Source organism: Symphalangus syndactylus, chromosome 9 (assembly GCF_028878055.3).
Source record: "Symphalangus syndactylus isolate Jambi chromosome 9, NHGRI_mSymSyn1-v2.1_pri, whole genome shotgun sequence".
Lineage (NCBI taxonomy): Eukaryota > Metazoa > Chordata > Mammalia > Primates > Hylobatidae > Symphalangus > Symphalangus syndactylus.
The window spans coordinates 27,707,527-27,731,006 of NC_072431.2; the positions used below are offsets into that span (position 1 = coordinate 27,707,527).

The 23,480-nt window shown below is 34.0% G+C and overlaps 1 protein-coding gene and 1 pseudogene across 7 annotated transcripts in view; both read left to right on the forward strand.

The window, feature by feature from the left end:
- The window catches only part of NOVA1 (NOVA alternative splicing regulator 1), a 150,679-nt gene that overhangs the window by 59,873 nt on the left and 67,326 nt on the right, over nt 1-23,480 (forward strand). The gene's annotated exons all lie outside the window — the stretch shown is intronic.
- Nucleotides 1,232-1,341, forward strand: LOC129490950 (uncharacterized; annotated as a pseudogene).

The following is a 23,480-nucleotide window of genomic DNA, read 5'->3' on the forward strand; positions in this document are numbered from 1 at the left end:
TATTTTTGATTATTAGTTTTTTCCTTAGTTTTGCTAAAATAAATGACATTATGTCATTTTCTCACCTCTCTGCCATTGAATGTAACAATGATTTTTGATGGCTTGTCAGTTTGAAAGGTAGAAAATTGTATCTTGCTATTTTACTTTGTTTGTCTTTGATTACTACTTAGATTCAAATTTTAATGTGTGTATTAACCAACTATATTTTTCAGTTGTGGATTATTTCTAGTCTTGATTATTTGGGGATATTGGGTATTTTCCTTATTGATTTGAAAGTCCTTATTAATTTCCTGAGATAATCTAAAAGTTCCAACTTGATTTGGCTCTGAGTCTTTCTGATTCTCTTATGTCAGTTTCCCCTTGCCCTTTATGCTGTAGACAATCTGGACACTTCTCAACCAAGCAACTTTTATATTGCCTTATAGCTTTTGCACTTGTTCTCCATTTCTGGATCCCTCTTCCTCTACATCTTCACTCATGACTCTGAGAGAAGGTTCATCATTCATGTTCCAGTTCAAATGCCATGTCCATAGAGGAGCTATTCCCAGTTTCCTAATATAATATCCATTCTTACATCTTTCACATTCTATCACATTACTGTCTCTGTTTTGTTTTCTTTGTTCTCCCCTCGTAGTCTTTTAAGGTCTTCACAGCACTTATCACTGTCTGAACTTATTTTATTACTTACTTATTGCCTGTTCTTTCCAGTAAGAATGAAAGAACCATGGGGACAGGCATCTAATCTGATTTGTTTACTGCTGTACTGTATGGGGCTATTATTGGGCATATGGTGGGTAATAAATACATATTGTGGAGTGGATGATATGAGGGTATTAACCATTTGTTTCTTATACTTGTGTTTTTTCCCTTTTTGCCAATTGTCTCTCATTTTTGCTTATGGCTTTTTATATGTAGAATTTTGCACTTTAATAGAATCAAAACAATGAAGCTTTTGAAATTTAAAAAAACTTTCCATTTGAGATCTTCCATTTACCAATATTCAACATGTTTTTGAATATAGAGTTATCATTTATTTTAGTGAATTAGGGAAAGTATTTGAAGATAAAAAATAGCTCATAAGTTTATTTCTAGTTTGATTACATATTTTATAAAATAGAAATTATATATAATTTTTTTGTTTTTCTTCACTTAACATTTTACCATGTGCATATTTAAATAATATACCCTTCATTTTTCACAAGCATGATTTTAAAAATTTCTACACTATTTCATCGCTTCTCGGCCTTTTGGCTAAGATCAAGTGTAAAAATTTCTACACTATTTCATCTTAGGCATTTGATATATTTATCAATCCTTTATTATATATTTCTTTCAGTCTTTTTTGCTAATATACATATAACACAGGGCACATTATTGTATTTAAGTTATTGTGTTCATTTATAATACCTCCATTGTGATAAATTCTTAAACATAAAGTAGTGGATTTCCTGAGTCATTAGGAGTATAGTATGCACAGTATTTTAAGACATTGAATATTCATTGCCAAATTATACTCCAGAACAATTAAATCAGTTTACTCTCCTAGTAGTAGTGTATGTATGTGTGTGTTTATGAAATGTTCTAATTCCTGATATTGTGTGCTTTTAAAAACTTGGCCCATTCCTCTCCATGAATGTCCTCTCCCTCTAAAACTTTCTCGAAAAACTATTAGGATGTTTATCACATAAAAAATTAAAAAAATTTTACATAGTAAAGTCTATTATCTTTCCCCCCCTTTTTTCCCTTTTATGTTTTTGCTTAAAATAACTTTTCTTATTTGGAGGTTATGAATATGCTCACTTATGGTTTGATCTTATTTTTTATGTTATATGCCTCTAATTTATATAGAATTTAAGATTTGGGGGGTTTTGAGAGTAGAAGTTCTCGCTTTATTTTTTCCAAATAGTAATCTAGTTATGCCAGCTATCTTTTTAAATTTTTTAAATTTTTTAACATTTTTATTGGTACGTATTAGTTGTATATATTTATGGAGTATACGAAATGTTTTGATCAGGCATGCAATCTGAAAAAAGTCGCACCATTAGTAAGGGGTTATCCTTCCCCTCAAGCATTTATCCTTTGAGTTACAAATAATACAATTACGTTTTTAAAGTTATTTTAAAATATACAGTTAAGATATTATTGACTATAGTAGCCCTATTATACTATCAAATAGTAGGTCTTATTCATTCTTTCTATTTTTTTTTGTACCCATTTAACATCCCTGCCTTTTCCCCAGCCATCCACCACCCTTCCCAGCCTCTGGTAACCATCCTCTACTTTTTCTGTCCATAGTTCAATAAATTTGATTTTTAGATCCCACAAATAAGTGAGAACATGCAGTCTTTGTCGTTCTATGCCTGTCTTATTTCACTTAACATAATCATCTCCAGTTCCAGCCATGTTACTGCAAATGACTGGACCTCATTCTTTTTATGGCTCAATACTCCATTGTGTATATGTACCACATTTTTTTTTTTTTTTTTTTTTTTTTGAGGCAGAGTCTCGCTCTGTTGCCCAGGATGGAGTGCAGTGGAGTGATCTCAGCTCACTGCAAGTTCCGCCTCCCAGGTTCACACCATTCTTCTGCCTCAGCCTCCTGAGTAGCTGGGACTACAGGCGCCCACCACCATGCCCGGTTAATTTTTGTTTTGTTTTGTTTTTGTATTTTGTATTTTTAGTAGAGACGGGTTTTCACCCTGTTAACCAGGATGGTTTTGATTTCCTGACCTCGTGATCCGCCCACCTCGCCCTCCCAAAGTTCTGGGATTACAGGCGTGAGCCACTGCGCCCGGCCTATGTACCACATTTTCTTTATCCAGTCATCTGTTTCTGCTGATAGTAATTTTTGAATAATCATATGTACTATAATCATGGTATATTTTTTGCTTAATTTTTACATATGCCAGGGTTTTTTGAGAAAGGGCTGTTTATTCTGGTCCACTGTTATATTAATCCTTATTTGACTTATTGTTGTTTTTTAGTCTCTCTTTATTGTAAAGTATCTGCTAGAATAATAATTCCCTGGCCCTGTTGTCCTTTATTTTAAAAACTATTCTGGTATATTGCTACATTTCTTTTTCTCTACAAACTTAAAATTATTTTGCCACTTTATCCTTCCTAAATAAACCATTTCTGTTTTTATTTTAGTAAAGTAACATTAAAAGTATTAACTGCGCAAGATATTCTTGCAATATCCAGGATTTCTTATAAGAACTGAGATTTTTAAAAATTATTTTCTGTCTCAGTAAAGCTTTTTTCTATATAGATATCTAAATATTTCACTTAAGGCAATTACTAGTTGTTTATTTCATGTAATATTATTCCTGGTTGCTCTTTTAGTATTTCTTTATTTACATATTTAGCTGATTATTATGCTTCTGTAGTGTATTAGTTTCCTCTGATCGCTATAACAATTAACATGACTTTTGTGTCCTAAAATAATGCAGATTTATTCTGTTTCAGTTCTGATGGCCAAAAGTTCAAAATCAGCCTTACTGGGTTAAAATCAAGCCTCAACAGAGCTGGTTCCTTTGGAGGCACTAGGGAAGAATCCCTTTCCTTGTCTTTTCTACCTCTCCTTGACTCTCAGCCCCTTTTAAGAATCACTCCATCCTTTTGCTTTTGTCGTCACATTTTCTACTTCCTTTTTTAACCTTCTTGTCTCCCTCTTGTGATTATATTTAGGGCTCACTCAGATAATCCATGATAATCTCCCCATCAGAAGATCCTTAATTTAAGCAGATCTGCAGGTCACATTTGCCATATAAAGTGACATTCCCAGGTTCTAGGGATTAGGGTGTGTGTACTATGTGAGTGACCTTTATTCAGCCTGCTCATATAGAATAATTATTAATTTTGTACTATTTTATTTCCATTGATTTTATTGAACGTTATGTTATTATTGCTTTCAGTTCATTTTCTACCCAGTTATAAAATCTCTATGTGATCACATGTTTTTTCTTTTTATAGTAGTAATTTTATACCTGTTTCTATTTCATATTTTATTGCTTCTTTCAATTTTAAAGCAAATGCCAAAAATGTTTTCCTTCATCATATTTTCTGTTGTTTTCAGACAGGTATTTTTTCCTAATCATAGAGAAGTAATTTGTTTTTTGCTCTTTAACAGTCATCTTGGACAAACATGTTTAACATACATCTTGGACATGTGTTTTGTTGTATTTATGTACTGCCAAGTATTAGCCCACACTTGCATTTCTGTATTAAGCTGTATTTAACTATAGTATATCAGTTTTTCAATATACAGATGGATTTAAGTTGCTTATATTTAGTTATGATTTTTAATGTCTTCATTCATACATTTGTGTATGGCTGAGTTTGTGTGTGACTTTTTTTTCCATTTTGATTATCAGAGTTATGCTAGTTATTAGAAAAGTGAATTTAAAGACATTCTATTTTTCCTCTATAGACTAGTTTATATTCAGTATTGAATATTTTTTGTAGCATGAAAATTCTCTTTGCATTTATAGTTTGAAATATCACATACAGCAGTCTGAGCACAGAGCTTATTTGAATATATTTATTTGATAGGCCTTTTTCATTTCTTGGTTATTTTTGAGTGAATTTTGATAATTTATATTGTTCTCAGAGAGTTGTCCACTCTATCAAGATTTTACAGGACTATTTGTTGCACACTTGCTATGTATTAAGCATTGTGCCAGGTGCTGTGCATGCAAAGATAAGAATTTCCCAGGATTCTTAATCCCAGGGAAACATGTAGTGAGAGAAGTTAATTTTCTTAGGGTAGAGACATAAGAAATAGAAAAGAAGAAATTAACATCTAAACAGAACTTCTGATAACGATTTCCTCATGAATACAGGCAGCGTGTACAAAGTCATAAAAATGGTTGAATACATGAACAATTGAGACATTTACAAGTAGATCATTACAGCTTGAGTTTAGGTATTGGTCAGGAAAGAGTAATGTATAGAGATTAGAAGCTGTATTATGGATTCTTCCTGAATTTGTACCTTTTCCTATAAACATTGATAGACTGTTAATAATGTTCATTCTGGGTTTATCATCAGTATATTCACATTTTTAAAAGATTAGTCTGATGGTAATAGGGAGGGCTTTACTGAAGGAAGTGGGAGTGGTTAATGCTGGAACCACTTACCCATTGCGTTACCACAAAATGCATAAGTGGCTCCTAAGCGAGGGCTACAAATAGAGATAGAAATGAAGGAAAGACTATATATAAACAAATGCTAAAGAAATAGACCAAAGATTAGTTTACTGATTGGATACGGTAGATGAGGGAGAAGTCAAGACGACTTCTAACTTCCTGTCAGTTGTATTAGAACAAAATGTTTTCCTTGTCTTTATTTCAGACGTGATAGCTCTGATTTCATTTGAAAGACTTATTACATTCTACATAGACTGTATCATTAACATGAAAATGTGAATAGGAATATCAATGTCAGGATCACATTTTTAGTTAGAAACCAAAGTTATCTATTATAGACAATATATCTAATAGCTAGGAGAGAAAAAATAGACAATCTAATAAGATTTCTGAACCATATAGCATGGTGATCTAAAAATCATGTTTTATTTATGATGTTTTTAGTACATCTTCATTTGGAAAAATGAAATAAAGAATTTTATAGTAAAAGAGTTTAGACATAATATTTGAAATTTGTTTGAAGTAGTTTCTTACCAAATGTATTCCCGGCATTCATAAGATATGAATATCAAAATGAAATACCCTCTGCCCTCAAAAGGTACAAAAGTCTCGGAAAACATGTCTTATAAAGGTGATTTTCGAGTGTCTGCCCATTACATACATCAATAATACAAGCTCATGCAACTACCACCATAGTCAAGCTATGGTATATTTCCATCATGCCAAAAAATTTCGTTGTGCCCCTTGCCAGACCATCCTTCCCATCCATCCTCACTTCAACATTCCTTCCTTAACCCCCTCCTGCCATAGGCAATCAGTGATCTGTTTTCTGTCAGTATAGATTTGACTTTTCCAGAGTTTCATTTATATAGAAGCATACATTATGTAGCCTTGTGTCTAGTTTCTTTTGCTCTGAATAATGTTTCTGAGATTCATCCCTGATTTTGCATGTATAATTTATTCCTTTTTATTGTTGAGGAGTAGTCATTGTCTAGGTGTGTGTATACACAGTTTATTTATCTATTAATGGACCTTAAGTTGTTTCTAGTTCTTGACTATTAGGAATAAAATTGCTATGAATATTTGAGTACAAGTCTTTGTGCAGAGTTATGCTTTCGTTTATCTTGGGTAAATACTTGGGAATGGTATATCTGGGTCACATGGAATATTCAACTCTGTGAAAAACCACCAGGAGGGGTTGTGTCATTTTACATTCCTGCCACTATTTCATGAGCTCTCCAATTAGTCCAGATCCTTACCATGACTGTACTTTGCGGCGTCAGTCTTTTTAAAATTTTAGCCATTGTAATTTGTGTAATTGTATCTCATTGTGATTTTAATTTTTGTTTTCTTAGTGGGTTTTCATGTGCTTTGTGACCGTCGCTTTATTTTCTTTTGTCAACTCTTCAAACCTTTGTCTCTATTGGATTGTTTTTCTACTAATCAGTTATAAGAGTTCTTCAAATATTCAGGATACAAGTCCTTTGTCAGATATATGTGTTGTGAATATTTTCTCCTGTGTTGTTCTGTGTCGTGGTTTACCTTTTCATTTATTTGTTTGTGTCCTTCCAGGAGCAGAAATTTTTAATTTTCATGAAGTCCAGTTTGTAAATGCTTTTTAAAAACCTGTCTTACTTTTTGCATATTAAGAAATGCTTGCAAATGTCACATTTTCTCCTAGAAGTTTTGTTTTGAGACAGAGTTTCGCTCTTGTTGCTTAGGCTAAAGTGCAATGGCGCGATCTCGGCTCACAGCAACCTCTGCCACCTGGGTTCAAGCATTTCTCCTGTCTCAGCCTCCTGAGTAGCTGGGATTACAGGCATGTGCCACCACACCCAGCTAATTTTGTATTTTTAGTAGAGACGGGGTTTCTTCATGTTGGTCAGGCTGGTCTCAAACTCCCAACCTCAGGTGATCTGCCTGCCTCAGCCTCCCAAAGTGCTGGGATTACAGGCGTGAGCCACCGCGCCCAGCCTCCCCTAGAGGTTTTATAGCTTAATTTTTATGGTTAGATCTATGGTTCATTTTGAGGTCATGTTACATATTGTGTGAAAACAAATTTGATCAATAAGTATGCCTAATTAAGAGAAATCTAAAATTGCTATCATCACACATTTGACAGACTCTAAATAAAGAAGTAGATGGATTTTTTTCTGCTGAAGTTAAAGATAGATTTAGTACTGACTTATGTATGAAATACTGCTCTAGTTTTTGTACCCATCCAACAAATAAAACATGCCTTGTAAAATAATGACTTTCTTATTAGTAGTGGGTTTAGGTGGAGACTGCTAACGTTCTATATAGAATGAATGTACATATTAATGTCTCTTCACAGTACTTTTCACATGCAAAATATTCAGTAAGTGTTGTTTTTGGTTGTTAATGTTCATTATTGTTAATGTCATTCGTATTGTTATCATTATTATATTTAGGATTCTTGCCTTGAGGAATTTTAGAAAGGATGATATTTAGATGAAATAGGTTTGGTTCTGTAATTTATTTATTTAATACTTACACATAGTAGTCATACTTTTTATGTTTTTTTTTTCTGCCCTCCCAACCCCTCACACACATAAGAAACTTAATTGTTAATGGGTTCTAATACATAAGTAATAGGAAGCAGTCTTTTTAACATCCTTTGAATGATCTCTTTTATTTGCATGGATAATTCCTGAATAATTTTTTGAAAAGTTCAAGAACAGTAGATGCAGAATAAACAGCTCAAGTAACATTTTACCTATGCTTCCAGTCTTTTCCCAGAGATAAGTATTATTGATCTGATCTGTTTGCTTTCAGATAATTATCTATACATTTATACTGATATATATTATATATAGGCACATTTGTAGGTGTATTTTTCTTTGTAAGCCTAAATGAACATATTATACTTGCTTTTTTAATCTTAACAGAATGTTTGATAAATCTTTCCAGCTTGATACTTTCTTCATTCATTTTTACTGCTGTATATTATTTAATAGGATGAATATACCATAACTTATTTTTCAAGCATGCAGCAGGTAGACAAGTGCGAGGCCAAGCCTGACTGACAGAATCAGCTGGTAAAGAAAATGAGTCACTTTTAGGCTGGGTGCGTGGCTCACACCTGTAATCCCAGCACTTTGGAAGGCTGAGGCAGGAGATCGAGACCATCCTGGCTAACATGGTGAAAACCTGTCTCTACTAAAAATACAAAAAATTAGCTAGCGTGGTGGTGGGTGCTTGTAGTCCCAGCTACTCGGGAGACTGAGGCAGGAGAATGGCGTGAACCCGGGAGGCGGAGCTTGCAGTGAGCCGAGATCGCACCACTGCACTCCAGCCTGGGCTACAGAGTGAAAAAAAAAATGAGCCACTGTTAGATTCAGATAGTTTATTATTTACATAGACAGCAAAAGGAGGGGAAGCTAAAAGTATCACATCTCCAGGTCCTGGTCACATACAGGAAAAGGACAACATGAAAAAAACAAAAGGCTGCATGACTGAAGTGTGAGTCCTAGGATTCCCCATTGCTGAAGACTCAATTCTAGAGTACAGCTAAATACTTTTATAGTGTGCCACTATACCCTAAGGGGTTGAAGGTTAGGAAGAGTGAGGCAAAAAGCTTCATACCTCATTAGAACCTGGGAGGCTGTGAGAAACTGTCTTATGATAGTCTCCCATTCTCTCATTTTCCAGAGGATCACAAACCATTCTGCTAAGATACAGATTACCTGCATTTAAAGCCATTCACTGTGTGGCCTATAAGTATACATTCACCATTGCTGGAGCATCATGCTAGAGCCATTCCCCTTCAACTCCAACCCCTGACCTTTCCCATATCAGGTAACAATTCCTCAAAGGCATAACCACTTCAGCTGGGCGTGGTGACTCATGCCTGTAATCCCAGCACTTTGGGAGACAGAAGTGGGCAGATCACCTGAGGTTAGGAATTCAAGACCAGCCTGGCCAACATGATGAAACCCCGTCTCTACTAAAAATACAAAAATTAGCTGGGCATGGTGGTGGGCTCTTGTAATCCCAGCTACTTGGGAGGCTGAGGCAGGAGAAAAGCTTGAACCTGGGAGGTGGAAGTTGCAATGAGCCGAGATTACACGACTGCACTCCAGCCTGGGTGACAGAGCGAGACTCTGTCTAAAAAGAAAAAAAAAGGAAAAAAAAAAAGCGTAACCACTTAATCCGATACTACACTTAATTGTTGTTTTAGGGGCTGACAGCAAATATGCCTCCTAGTAGGGTGATCAGGTGTACTTGTTGGATAGACCTTAGCCAAGCTCCTCATCCAGAGCCAAGCCATTCACGTCATAAATTGAGATACAGCAAGTGGTGTTGGCAGTCACACATATCTTACTTCAACTGGCCAGGAGGAACTCCAGGGCTTCCTAGACTTTTCATCACCACTGGACCAGAGAGTTTAGAGTGATCAGCTTTAATATGTGAAGAATATACAAAAGAGTTTGTCTTTCCTTAAGTATTAGAAGAAGACCACAAGGCACCAACAATAGTAGGATTAGGCTAAAGGGAATCATAACAGTGTCCCGAAAATTAATCTTGTTATGTGGCTTGTTCACTCCTGCAATCAGCAGCTTTCCTTAGATTGAGATTCTTCATTGGTCAACAGTTGAGCTGAAAGCAGTAGTCTGGGAAATACTGGCTCGGTGGCTAAGAGCTGAGAAATATTGATGTTTCTTCTACCCACCCCGGGTGTGCCGATGTCTAAGGTATTCTTTTTTCCACAGCCAGGGTTACTATCTTCCAACAGCCATGTGTTTCATTCCCTGCAGCATGATCAGTCCCTGCAGCAATTGTTTCACTCTTTTGCTAATCCACCCTCTACCTTACCCATACTATATGGCCTGGAGTTGGCCCTACGTGGCTTAGCAGTTTCTTCATTATACACAATATGCATTGTACCATCTTAGAACATCTTTTGCTCCTTGAAATGTAGGCCACATCGGAAATACCACAGGAGTTGTAACCTCATATTCATCATCATTATCATGATTATCCCTAACTGCCTAAACCTAGCAAGCATAACAGGACAGTAAAAGAGTCAACAGGTTAGAGTCTTCCAACCCCAGTACTTTACTACTTGAAAATTCCAGCACCCTAATTTTCCAGGGATACAGTATGTGAGGAAGTGGTGTGAGAAAGATTAACCATGTGTTTTTGGTCTTTTATAGCAAGTCTGGGCCTTCTCCTTTCCCCTCAAACCTCATAATTAAACATTCTGTTTAGCTAAAAGGAACCCTTCTGGGGAATTGCCACAGTTAGAACCCAGACTGCCTTTCTTAAGTGTGTATGCCTCTGGGAGCCAAGCCGTTTTTAGGCTCTAGTTACCTTTTTTAGTTTCTCCTTTGAGAATCTATTCTGTCTTTCATTGAACCTCTTGCCTAAAGATGATATGGGACATAAAAGGTCCAGTGAATGTCTCAAATATCTGCTCACTGCTGGGTAGTTTTACTCTAAAGGCCACACTATTGTCTGATTGGGTACATGTGTGAAATAGTCCGTCTGTCTTTGAATAGTATGGCCTGCTTCTACTGTGTGGATAGAGATGACAATAGACAACCTAGGAAGGTGTCTACTGCTGTCAGTGCCAAGTAGTATCCTTAAGAACTATATGGTCTACTTGACAGACATGTCTGGTACCCCTAGCTATAGGCTCCAGAGTTCCCTTTGCTACTTAACTGTGTAGTTGGTAGTCAAGAGCACACATATCCTTGACCTTACATGTTAGAGAATCGCTAAGGTTTTTTTTTTTTTTTTTGTTTTGTTTTGTTTTGTTTTCAGCTGTATCCTAAATTGGAGATGGGTTACCATGCTCTGGGCAATGATGTATTCAGGTGGCTGTGGTCCTTACCAAGGCAGTGCAAGTCTGATCAGCTTATTGATTCTGGTGATGCTCATCCTCAAAGGGTACTTTCCCATGGGCATCAACATGAATCATGAACAAGAAATGTGAGACTTGTACAACCTGCAGCTATAATGCTCATCTCCATAGAAACTGGAACGAGGTCATCTAAATTGTCCCACTGCCAGGCTTCAGACCACACAGCGAGCCCATTGACTCCTGGTATCAGTCATTGAAAATATAACAGACTTTGGGGGTGTTTTCCAGGGAAAGCACCATAGCTCATGACTTCACCTAGTGAGCAGAGTTCTCTTTTCCATGCACGGTTTTAAACAGTTTTCTTTAGGGCCACACAGCTGCAGTGGCCCAGAGCACCTCATTGGACTTTACCTTAGGTGATTCTTCTGTGAACTAGACCCAGGCATCCTCAGGAACCCCAAAGTTCTGAAGTCTCCAAGATGTCTAAGATTCTGATACAGACTCTTGCATTTGGGATGGCCGTATTTTGGGAGTTATTAGCCACTTTTTCATATAGCTGATGTGCCTATGATTTTCTTTAATAACATACACATCACTGGTTTATCGTGCATTTGCAAGACCACATTGCCTTAAAAAGTAGATTTTCCCATAAATTATTTTGGACCACTTGAAGGTAGCAGGTATTGTCGAAAAATAACGACAAATTGTTTTTAGCTCTTATCCCCTTGATTCTAAATTCAAGGCAAAACTGAAACATGCAATTTACCACCCAGTATTAGTGTTTCTTTCAGATAAAATGTAGCTAATTATGAAGGAATAAAATGATGATATGGTTCATATGCTGATAAAGTGAGTATATTTTTTTTATTTTCTAACATTAAAATTTAGCAAACCTGTCTTTTAAAAAATATCTCCAAGATTTTTGTAAACAGTGCTGAGCTTTTACATAAATAAAAGTATATTTTGTCTAGTTTTATAGTTCTCTCCATCTAAAAAGAAAATAGTGCCAAGGAGTTTTTCATTTCCTTCTCTGAAAAGACATGGAGTGTTTATGCAGGTTTCCAAGCAACATCAGCTTTGAAATTATAAGAATAACTGAATACTCAGGAAAGCAACTGATCCAAATTTGTAAGACTTTTGGAATTCAGTAATTGATGAAAAACAGAACCGTGTTAGTCATCAATAAATTACACCAGTTTGCAGATTTAAAAACATATTCTCATATTTAACATTTCTCAAATTTAAGTTATGTTTACTTAATATATCTGGAGTGATTTCCTCAATTAATACTGCCAAACGAGTTTAATCTCTTATTTATTAGCATATTGAGAGACTTTCCATTGAGTACGTTATAAATTAGCAAGCAGTTCTTTAAAATTGAACTTTTACTTAAATAAGCAACAAGAGAAAAAGAAAGTAAAAATTATATAATATTTCCAATATATAACGTAAGCTAAAACTACCAGGTGGAAAGAATTTTGTCTTATGACTTAAAGCTATTTAATAACACATTTGATTTTAGAATCTCAAGTAAAAGAATGTGTATTATTGGCCATACTACTATATTTAAAATGATCCCTGACTCCCCTCAAGACAAATATATTAACTTTTTACTTTGTGGGAAAGAGAGCAGAAAAAGAGTAGAGATGAAAATACTGGAGAAACAATGCAGGAGACATTTATGAGGTAAGAATGTCAAGAAACTTGTAAAGGGAGAATATTATAATGACCCCTGAAGAGAGAGCTTTAGACCAGTTGAATATTAGAGGTTACCACGTGGCTGTTCATCCCCTAATAAATACATGAAATTACTAAAATGGCAGCCCCTGGAACTATGTTTTGAAGAAGGTGAGAATGTGGACTTATTATAAATGGGTGAATATGATTTCTTTTTCATTAAGTTCACAAATAACTTTCAGACATGTAACAGTTATATGAAGTGTGCCATAGTCATTTAGTGTAAGTTTTATACACAAAAGTGTTTTTACTAAGACTGTCACAGGTTCTTTTGTGAATCTTATTTGTTTGTTTTTCCTCATTGTAAATACTGTAATAGAACATTTGTGTCTTAACATAAGCAGTAAATGACCTTAAGAACCTTCATTTTTATATAGAAAGTGCAGGAAAAGTTAGCAGAGTAATTTGTTGATTATAGATAAAAGCTCTTGTAGGAATTGGCCACATCTGTTTTATTGTTTGCAGCTGAGACAGTCAACACAAAATAAGTTGGCTGGTAATAAAAGTACAATAATTGCTAATGTAAAACAGACAGATGTTTTTCTTATTACATAGCACTGGACAGATGTATTTGGGTAAGAGTTGAAATTTTTAACAAAATTAAGCTGGTCTTGATCCTCAGAATTTGAATATTTTACTCTGAAATCATGTTTTGTTAAACCATGTAAATATTTTATCTTTCCCAAGAAGTATATGTGAAATTATTTTTGTTTTTGGAATTTCTGAACTATAGTTTTGAATACACATGGAACTAATTGCAGTTAATTACATTTTGGGTTGTAGTATTTCTGATAAGGAGATAATTACAAAACTGCTACCCAGAATGTAATACCCTGTTCCACACTGTAAAATACTGATACCTTTAAAAAATTTTATGTTGTTTTAATACTTCCTGCATATTTAAATTTTTACCTTTTATGAAGTGATTACTTGAGTTATGCCCTTGGGGGCTCTTCTTGACTCTATCATGTATGGAAACCACATTAAAGAGAAAATCTTCACATCATTGACTCCTTCACATTTTGCATGGGAAGAAAAGAATTCCAAATACAACTTTAAGAACTTACTGAATATTCTGACATTCTTTGTTATTAATCCTGGAAGATGACCTACATGTAGACTGCTAGGTCATGTTGGCTACTTTTGGTAAGGTGATTGAAGAAAGCCCTCTGTATTGCCCTATGATGTGATAGATCTAAAATATGCAGTCATTTTAATGTTGAGTAGAATTCATATTACTACTATATAATTATTAATAATAATATTGAAGCATTAGTGGAACATATCATTTGAGCCATTTTTCTTGTGGATTACGTTGTTCTGTGTGAACTTACAAGAAAACTCTTTTGCCTACATCCACAAATACAAGTAAAGGTCTTCTTGCAGTGTGACTTACAGTCATCATTTAAGAAGTAACTGGTCTTACTCTCCAAAGATATTTGATCCTGCAGGCACCAGATCCACAAACAGGTTGCCTTCCATCCTGTTCTAGCTAATCAAACTGTTATAGCTAGATTTTAGAAAACCTCCTCAGTTGTTTTTGGGGTAATTAGTTGTATCCATACTCAAACACAGGGGTTGGTGAATTTTGTTCAGTAAGCCAAATCTGACCACTGCTTGATTTTGCCCAGCCCACAAAGCTAAAAATTGTTTTAAAATCTTCAAGTGGGCCAGGTGCAGTGGCTCACGCCTGTAATCCGAGCACTTTGGGAAGCCAAGGCGGGCGGATCATGAGGTCAGGAGATCGAGACCATCCCGGCTAACACGGTGAAACCCCGTCTGTACTAAAAATACAAAAAAATTAGCTGGGCGTGGTGTCGGGCGCCTGTAGTCCCAGCTACTCAGGAGGCTGAGGCAGGAGAATGGTGTGAACCCGGGAGGTGGAGCTTGCAGTGAGCAGAGATTGTGCTACTGCACTCCAGCCTGGGCGACAGAGGGAGACTCCGTCTCAAAAAAAAAAAAAAAAAAAACTTCAAGTGGATAGGAAAAAAAAGAAAAAAAGAAGAATGATATATCAAGGAATGTGAAAATTATATGTAATTCAAATTTCTCTGCCCATAAATAAAAATGTATTAATATACAACCATACTGATTGTTTATGACTGTTTTTACATTACAATGGCAGTTGAGTAGTTGCAGCAGAGATCGCATATGGAGGTCTTACTACTTTACATTGCTTCTCAATCATAGTGACACTGTAATATCTCGACAATGTTTGCCATACCATGGAATTGTACTTATGTGTTATTAGCAGTACATATTCATCATGTCAAAACAAGAAGAGAAGAGAATGTGAGCTTCTAATGTTATGATTTTAAGGAACCATGCAGTGTGAATTACTTTGTTATAAATAAGGTAGCACAGTATTGTATTATGCAGTAACACTATAGTTGCACTAAAATAATAAATGTTGACATTACCAGATTACACACTCATTGCAGCATTACCAACACATGAGAAAGCAATGGTCAGAAACATTTTAAATAAAACGTCTTATTCACAAAAATAAAAAATGAGGCTGCAACCACAGTGAGTTTCTGAGTAACTAATTTGTTGGCCAAGTAAGGAAAGTCATTTCCCAGTGGTGAGTAAGTTAAAACCTATCCAGAGAAAATAAACTTCACTGAAGGAGCGAATGCCAAGTTGTTTATTCAAAGAACTAATGTGACTGAGGGAAAACTTCTATGAATAGTCTGCTTGGAACAACTACGGGTGAGAATATTTTCAATTGAGTTAAGAAAACGCTAATTTAGGACAACTGGAAGTAGAATCTAATGAGATGAGTTGAAGCTAACGGTGGCAAAAATATTTGTGATATTAGGAGCATAATAATTTGTGTAATTAGTTACACAAATTTATGAAACTTGTGAAATCTGTGGTTATTCATAGTAATATTATTCACCAAGTACCTTGTGGAATATATTTGAGTCTATCATGTTATTGAACCAGTAGTATCAATAGTAAACTTCATTCAGTTTCACAGAGTGTCAGTTCTGTGAATTTTTGTCAGAAATAGAAGATGAATATTCTGATTTGCCGTACTTGATAGCAGTTCAATAATTTAACAGTAATAAAGCCTATTGCAATTTAGCCAAGACCAAGATGGATTTTTTTTCTGAATGAAAACGAATCTAACTCTAACCCACATTTATCAACATTAAATGGCTATGAAAATTAGCTTTTTGTGTAGACTTGATAACGTTTACAATGAATTCAACCTAGTGTTACCAGGCCAAGAGCATTTACTTGCAAAACTTAAACTTTAGTAAAGTCATGTCAACAATAGTTTTTGAATCACAGGTTACACTTCCTGTTGCCTCAAAAATTAAAACAAGATCTCCAACCCTACACAAATTTGCAGCAGATGTATTTTTTGAGTTCAAACTATAGTTCCAGCAGCATATTTCAGACCTCAGTGCAGTTCAAAAGAAATTTCCATATTTCAAAATCCATTTATCTGTGCAATTGAGCTTCTGCCTAATCTTGAATTGACAGTGATTACTCTGCAATATAATGGCCTGCTAAAAGCAAATATTAAGAGAAAAATCTATTATAATTCTATAGATGCCTCCCAAGTGATGGACATGACCCTAAAATATTATGTGCACATTGACTGATATCAATATTTGGCGGTAACTATCTTGTGAAAGACATTTCATTTTCAAAAATTAAATACATAAAATCTCGTTCTAGATCAGTATTAACAGATGAACAGTTGCAATTGATTTAATGATAAGGAACACTGACTTTGAACTGTAATTAAGGAAAATGTTATACTTCATCTTTCTCCTTAGTAATCTCTTTGCTGTTCTTGGTTAGTAGCAGTATTATTTGAATTTTGTCAATATAAAAATTGCAGAAATTTATTTTCTCTTGTATAAACACCTACATAATACCGTTGATTTAACCTCTTGGCCTGCGAAACCTAAAATATTTACTTTCTGAACCTATATATTAATAGAAAAAGTTTGCTGACCTCTGTTCTAACATATCTACTTTTACAACTAAATTGTTCGATAAATATTTTCATACTATTGTATCTTTGATTACTTATCTTTGATGATAAAAAGATAAAGAGTAAATTTTAAGAACTAAGTTTACAAAGAATGAAATATATTTATACGATGATCAATTAACCAAATCCTAAACAGAGACAAATCTGTTATAAAAGGAAAAGCACCAGTGTACTAGTTTTCTCATACCATTTAAAAACAAACAAAACCTAATGCTCAGTTAAAAAACACAAAGGCACACAATATTGTAATAGAGTTCATGAGTCTGTTTTGTTTCTTTCTGTTTTGTAATAGCAATTAAGTGATCTAAAATTTTTTAAAACTGTATGTCACTTTTTAACTTTTTATATTAACTTGAATTTTTACTTTGAGTTTACTGATAATTCATAATTTTCATGTATGTTAGAGTAATATGTCCAGTAAACTCATTGTAAGGTATGAAATATATTAATATGTCAGTTTTCAACCTAATTCTGCTGGGAAATTTACAAAGCATGTCACTTTTTCTTTACACCTTTTCTGCTTGTGATCTAAAATACTCATGCTGAACTACCTCAAATGAGCATTGATTTTCAAATTGTACTCTTTGGAAAGTTAGTATTTTTGTCTGATTTATCAAATCTACTTTAGGACCATACTTCTATTTTATTTTTTGATATGGATAGAATTTACCAAATCTAATGTTAGACTTTGGTGTTCTCTACCAGAGAGCTCTAACATCAACATTGTCAAATATGCTTGAGGATTGGATGACAGGGCATTAAGAGTTGTACATTATGGCATTATACAGTGTTTGAGCTAGAAAAGTTGATAAACTTATATAGCATTTCAATTTTTCAGATAAGAAATTTCGTGCCTTGGTCCTGATTATCTAACTAATTATTTTAAAAATGAGAATTAAAACTCTGGCCATGTAAGTCTCATTCCATTAAATTCAGTTGATCTTCATTATTCTTGGATTCCATAATTGCAAATTTGTCCCCTCACTAAAATTTATTTAAAATCCCAAAATTAGTACTCACAAGTGCTTTTACAATCATTAACAAGCATGTGCATAGTGATAAAAAAAAATTGAGTCACCTGACATATTTTCATAGCTTAGGTCCAACAATGTGATGCCCTGCCATCTTGTTTTAACTGCCATACTGTTAACAAGTGTCCTTTTCAGTAATGCCGTGGCTTATTTGTGTGCTTTTTGTTGTTGACTTCGTTGCTTAAAATGGCCCCCAAGTGCAGTGCTGAAGTGCTGTCTAAATTGGTGTTTCTAAGTGCCAGAAGGAAATGATGTGCCCTATGGAGAAAATATTGTCATTCCTCAGTATACACCAGGGATTGGTTTCAGGACCTTCCTGGATACCAAAATCTAAGCATACTAAAGTCCCCCAGTCCACCTTGGGGAGCCTGCATGTAGGAATAGCTGGCCCTCCATATATGGGTTTTGCATCCTGTGAATACTGTGTTTTCATCTGTGTTTGGGTGGAAAGAAATGCACCATAAGTGATCTATGCAGTTTAAATATGTTACAGAAAAGTCAACTTTACATGAGTTACGTGATCCTCATATAGGCATAATTTACAAGGCCGTTGGCCATGAGTTAAATGTTAATGTATCAACAATATATGTTAAATAAGGTGTTTTTAAATGTAACCAGAAGTTCATAGGGACCTAACCCTGTATTTCCCCTAGAAATAATGTTCAGTATTTGTTAATTCAGTGTTTGTGGCAACTTAATAGATCATAACTACCTTGAATAATGCAAACCAACTGCATGTGTATATCAACAGAAAATGTACCCATTCTTCATTAATTCATGCATTATTTAATATAACTTTTTTCTGTGATCACACCAATAGGAATATAAATTAAGAAAAAAATTTCTTCTACTTGTAGAAAAATTTATTTTTCTCTTATTTTTTCACTAATTATCTGGTCCTCTCAAAGTCATGCAGTTTTTGTTTTTCCCAGTCATAGGATGATTCTTGCATCCTGTCTGTGGTTTTACCAATATATTTCATTATTTATAAGGAATACACAGGAAGAGAAATTGAGTCATGCAAATCCATTATAATTACCAAAAAAAATTTCAAAGTACATGTTAGGAAGATACATTCTATTTTAGTTTATCATTTCAAGAGTTACTTGTGGTTCCTGTTTCTCTTTCAATTATTTTACCTTGTTTTTTCGACTTCTTTTGCATAGATGTTAACAGTCTAATTCTATGAAAACAAATTTGCATGGCATCACTAACCTAAGAACCACTACATCAAATCCGGAATCTTTTGTATGAATTTCAAAGCCCTTTATAATCTGGCCCTACTCTACCTAGTCTTAGTTTGTGCTGTTGATTCTCTAATGCATATCTTGCTATTACAGTGATTATACCCTTACTGTGTATACTCACTTGCTCTGTGCATACTCACCTTTCCCATTGCTCATGGTGCCTCCCAATAACTTTAAGAATCTAACTCAGTTTAGTTCACAGGTTGTACTGTGATTGTTTCATTTATGAGTGTAACTTAATACATTATTGTCAGATCATTATTAAAGGCATTGACAATAAAATATCTTTATTTCTGAAATTCTACATTATATAGTTATATTGGAGGAAATATAAATTCGAAATACATTTCAAAAATATTAATTTCACGAGAAGAGATTTGAGTAAATATTTTCCATTTAAAATAGAATCTCAAAGGGGAAAATGTTTTTGGTAGGTTAATTTATCCAGTACAAAATTTTGATAAAGATTATTTCAGTTTTGAGCCCAGATATTTCCTTCTGAAGCAACTCTATAGTACCATAGAATGTTAGATTTGGAACAAAAATGAAAAAGTATATAATTTAGTAATCATATTTTACACATGAAAAATCGTCGTAATAGTTCCTTATTGCCAAATACAATTTAAAAACTAGAGATCATTTGTATCCCAAACCTCAGAGTCATGCAAATATAGCCATGTAACAAACCTGCATATGTGCCCCCTGAATCTAAAATAAAAGTTGAAACTAAAATGAGGAATAAGTTCTGGTGTTCTATTGCAGGATAGGGTTACTATGGTTAACAATATTATATATTTCAAAATAACTGGCCTAGAGGATTTCGAATGTTCTCACTACAAAGAAATGATAAATGTGCGAAGTGATATGCTAAATACCCTCATTTGGTTTTTATGTAGTGTATACATGTATTGAAGCATCACACTATACCTCATTAATATGTACAATTAGTATGTGTCAATTCAGAGTGAAACTTAAAAATAAGATTTAGACTTTTTAAAGCAAGAAATGTGAAATTTCAAATGATTTGTCATAGCATTAAAGTGATAAAAGAAGGTGTTATTGATAAAAGAGGGCTACGTAAAACAAGCTAATATCTTTGGTCTAATTTATAATAATAATGGCAATACTTTTAAAATGCTTTTACCATAATTATTGTATTTATATTTAAGTGTACTAAACTACAGAAAACTTAGATAATAGAAAACTATAGAAAAGAAACATTACTCATTATCCCAACACAGTGTTTGTGAAAATGAAATACTTTTTCAGAAGTAGAGTAAGTAATTTATATTTAAAATACTTTCTTCATCTTGAACAGGGACATTTAAGGATAATATAATATCCTTAAATATTTTATTACAAAATAACACTATGATTTATCTTCCCTTTGAAATGAATTATTTGGCATAAATAAAGTATTGGACCTGTACTTGTCTCATGTTTATGATCGAGATTAAAATTTGGAAGTCCAATTAACTGTAGTCTCATTTGTAGTTTGCATTTCATCAGAATAGTTGGTGTTTTTCCAATTCTGCTTCTAGCCCAGATTTTGTATACTTCTTCCAACAAGTATATTTCTTCAGAATTTAAAACAATTTCATATTATCTTTATTCTGAAATTCAGGAAGAGGAAACTGATAGTTTGTAAACTTCTAGTGGTTCAAAGGATGTCCTTGTTGGAAATGGTGATTTACATATGACTGTGCCATGGCATGGTATATATAATTCATTTATGGATATATTCTTCAGATATTTATTGTTTGTGATAAGACTAATCTTTAAAATTTATCTGGAAAGTGGCAAATGGCAAAATTGTTATTTATAATAAATTAAATTGTTAAATTATCTTAACATTCTTAAAGTACATAGTCCATTTAGTCTTCTCAACATACAGTTTGTATTCTATCTACTATATTATACAGACTCTCTTAATATTTATTTCAACAAATATTTAATGAACACTTACTACATGTTTAGTTACCTGAAATAAAACAGTAAAACAGAATCTGTAAAAGTTCTTGCCTCTATCAGTTTACATTCTAGTGGCCAAGAAAAGTAATAAGCAAGCAATTACTAGCATTATTTCAGGAGGAAAAGAAGCTTTGTAGGCAGATTGGTCAGTAAAGGCCTGTCCGAGGAGTGCTATTTGTGAGGAAATAAGTCATGGTGTTAGGTGGAAAAGAGCATTCTAGCAAAAAGAGCCAAGTACTTCAAGAAGGCTGCTGTAGCAGCAGCAGAATGAGCAAGGGAAGAGTATTAAGAGGCAAAGTTGGCTGGGTGTGGTGGCTCACACCTGTAATCCCAGCATTTTGGGAGGCCAAGGCAGGTGGATCACGGGGTCAGGAGATCGAGACTATCCTGGCTAACACAGCGAAACCCCATCTCTACTAAAAATACAAAAAATTAGTCGGGCATGGTGGCACATACCTGTAGTCCCAGCTACTTGGAAGGCTGAGGCAGGAGAATCGCTTGAACCTGGAAGGCGGAGGTTGCAGTGAGCCAAGATCATGCCACTGCACTTTAGCCTGGGCAACAGAGCAAGATTCCATCTACCAAAAAAAAAAAAAAAAGAGGGAAAGTCAGAGAGCTAGGCAGTGGCCAGAACGTGAAGGCCATTGTAGGCCATAATAAGGAATTTGGATTTTATTCTTCTTCATTTCTTTAACACATAATTAAAGACAATCACAGCTAAATGATTTACATTACAGAGACCCATTGAGACAGTGTGGTGTTGCTGCAAGGATAAATAGGTAGACCAATGGAAAGAAAAAACACTGTTCAATAGAGTCTAAATACAAACAAAAATATATATAGTCAGTTCCTTTAGGCCAAATGTTACCTTAATAGTGTAGTTGTGAAAGCATAGTCTGAGTTAATTGAGTAGCCGAATAAGAAATATGTAAACAAATTTGTATCTTGGCTCCTACCTGACACTGTTCTCAAAAATCAGTCACAGATGGATTGCAGATCTAAATGCCAATGGAAAGAAAATATAGCTGTTGGGGAAAAAAAAAACCACATAGAATATCTTTATGATTTTAAATTAGACAAACATTATTAAAGTGGTATATAAAAGCTCTAACCATAAAGGGAAAAAAAACAATAAATTGGGCCACATGAAAATCAAGAACTTCTGCCCATCAAGACACCATTAACAGTGAATAGACAAGTCACAAAGTGAGAGCATATACTTGCAATACAGTATGCATAGAATGCCTTCAAATCAATAAGGAAAAAATATAACCCAATAAAAAATTGGCCAAACAACTGAACAGGAATTTCACAAAAGAGGATATTCTAATGGCTGATAAACACTAAATACTGTTACAAATATATTAGTCATTAGGGAAATGCAGATTAAAACCATAACATGATACCACTGTTCATCCACCTGAAAAACTAAAGTGAAAAAGACTGGCAATACTGTGTTGGCAAGAATGTGGATTAACTCTCATAAACAGCTGGAAGGATTGGAAGTGGATAAAATAACTTCAGAAACTAATCATTTTGGAGCATCCTATAAAGTTGAACATACGCTTGTGTTCTTGAAAATTTGAGATATACACTTATGATTTTGTACTTTTTTATGTATACATGTATACATACCTCAGTAAATGTTAAAATAGCAAATAACATAATTTGTAGAAATTTATGAATGTAAGAATGAAAATGTATAGGCGTTCTAAAATATTTCAAGCGTAGATCACTATGATCTATTTTTCTTTACAGATAAAGTAATACAATAATTGTCATTGAAAAGTCAATAACATAACCAATACTTGCTTTTCCTTTCATCCTTTTTCTTTACCATGCTTTTTAGTAGGCATAGGATACATGTCCAAAATCTTGTATTTTTGTAAAAATGTAAAGTAACCATGATAGACTATAGATACTGATAAGTTTTGTAAGTTAAAAGTTTGCACACTAATCTTTGAGTCTGGTCCTTTATTAAACAAAGTATTTGGAGTCTCTATTTGCGTGTATTATGAACAAATTGATTAGTATAGTATGTATTATGTGCCTTGACTACTACTAGTGAATATAAGAAAGTAAAGTTTATATTGTGCAATTGTTATCAACTTTGAGTAATGCGCATATAAGTGTTTTAGAAAATTTCCTGTATAGCACCCATTTTTGAAAATTTTAAACTTAGTTAATTTTTTTTCTTTATATAAATACAAGCTCAGAGCACTCATATTGCACAATTCCGGGTTACACATTACAGTCATTGTTAACTGGAACCCTAAACAGAGGCCCTGTGAACCTGCGAATTTTCAAATGTAATCAACCTAATAATGGAATAAGGAATAAAACGAGAATTCCTCTTGAAATGGTTTTCATGGTTCAATGTAGTAAATGTCATAATTATTGTCCACTTTTATTCTTTGTTGGCCATTTTTGGACTACACTTTAGAAGTTTGTAGAGACACTGGAAGAAAGAATAAATATATAGTGGATAAGATAAAGCAGAAAAGT